The sequence below is a fragment of the Triticum urartu genome, chromosome 7A (genome assembly GCF_056163025.1).
Source record: "Triticum urartu cultivar PI428250 chromosome 7A, HENAU_Tu73, whole genome shotgun sequence".
Lineage (NCBI taxonomy): Eukaryota > Viridiplantae > Streptophyta > Magnoliopsida > Poales > Poaceae > Triticum > Triticum urartu.
Genome location: NC_141879.1, coordinates 524657135 through 524659225, shown reverse-complemented (window position 1 = coordinate 524659225; position 2091 = coordinate 524657135).

Here is a 2091-nt window from a genome sequence, read left to right as displayed (position 1 = left end):
GTTTGTGAGAAGCTTATACCATAACCTGCCCCAAATGGGACAATATTTTTTACCCCAGCATGTTGACGCTATTCCATGATAGCATGCCAAGGTTCATGGATTTCATACAGGTTTTGGATTACTAGAATTACAAAAGCAAGTACCTCAACGTTTGCCGGAGAGCCACGGTGCCGTGGTGTTCGAAATTCATCCTCATTTCTTGCATGGGACATAAGCATAAAACCATGGACACATATATGATTTGACAACCCATTTTGGTGCACCGGAGCATGTGCATGTAGTTTAATTTTGAATTGTGCACCTGAAATGGCTAGAAAACCAAGTTAATGTATAAAAATGTCCAAACGAACCCTGAATAATTCCAATGTTTTGATGACCAACTATAGCTGCATGTTCACTTTTCAGATAAAAGTTCTAGCAATTCAAACACCCTCCTTTGTCGTTGTCATCCCATTATGTAATTCAAATCAAGATGAAAAATCAGGTAGATTGCACACTGTTTATTATTACCAACCGTGTGAGATGGAGTACAAAATATCTTGGAGCACCGTCGGAGTATAGTACGTATATGGCTTACACGAGAAGGTGTGTGATGGTCTGGCTTATTAGGGATGATAGACTACTCATATCAATAAGGAATTCCTTCTTTTTCCGAGATCCCATTCGGACAGAACTCCAAAGTTAAGCGTGCTCAGCTTGGAGTAGTGTCAGGATGGGTGACCGATCGGGAAGTTGCTCCCGGGTGCGCACGAGTGAGGACAAAGTGCGCAGAAAAGACTAGTATTGATCTGTTGGGCCAGTCTAGATCCCGCCAGGAGTAACGACCACTGGCGGGTGTGTCCGGGGGCGTTACAAGTTGGTATCAGAGCCGACCCTCGCGGTTACACGGATGTTTGTGGACAGGTGCGCAGTCATGTTGTTCATGACGTTTGTGACCCATCATGGCACACGGCATGGTACATGTACCGGACTGGATGCACAGACATTTGTGCCAAGAGGGAACGTTCCTATGGCCCGACGAGGACGTCGGTTCCTCTGAGTGGGGGCTGTATGTGATGGTCTGGCTTATTAGGGATGATAGACTACTCATATCAATAAGGAATTCCTTCTTTTCCGGGAGCCCATTCAGACAGAACTCCAAAGTTAAGCGTGCTCAGCTTGGAGTAGTGTCAGGATGGGTGACCGACCGGGAAGTTGCTCCCGGGTGTGCACGAGTGAGGACAAAGTGCGCAGAAAAGACTAGTATTGATCTGTTGGGCCAGTCTAGATCCCACCAGGAGTAACGACCTCCGGCGGGTGTGTCTGGGGGCGTTACAAGGTGCGTCGGCTGTAGTCCATAGTCGGTGTGTCAAGCACACTAGCTCGCTCCCCAAATATCATTTCACTGTTCAATCGTCGCCGGTGAAAGATGAGGACGTGGACCCGCATTGTGAGGGCAACTTCGGCGGCCCACTCGGCGAGACCGCGGCCACCATGCGCGTGCTAACAAGCTGCATGAACGCGGCCGCAATCTATGAACGGATGGCCAAGGCAGCCCAAACAGCCGCTATTGCTTCTCAGGTGGTGGCAGCAACATCTGCCTCGGGGATAGCAACTGGCAAGAGTGGCACATCAGCTGTCCTTTCCGCAGCGGCGACCTTAGCCCTGATGGAGGCTGCCCACGACCATGTCGAGGCCACCCACGCCCAGCTCGTGGCGGTCACCGCAAAAATCGAACGAAGCTTCTCCGACAACGGTCAGCAAACCACGGTCGAATAGTTGGCAATCGGTGAGAGCGTTCGAGCAGCCGCCCGTTCCTCCGCGGCATACTTGCCACGACGGAGCCCATCCAAGCCCAGATCACGGCCGCCCATGCCCAGCTCGTGGCGGCCTTTTCCAAAGAGATGGCGGACGCGGACGGCGAGATGCTTGTCGAGTATGGTGCGATGGATGCCATGGAGCCCCTTTCCCAGGAGATCATCGGGCGCGAGCTGGACATGGAGGAGGCGGCGGAGATCGATGAGCACCAGCTGTATTAGTAACCTTTGTTTTGTTTAATTAAGAGCGCCGATCTTTAATTTGTTAGAGTAATGTTTAGGTCAACTAGCTCTG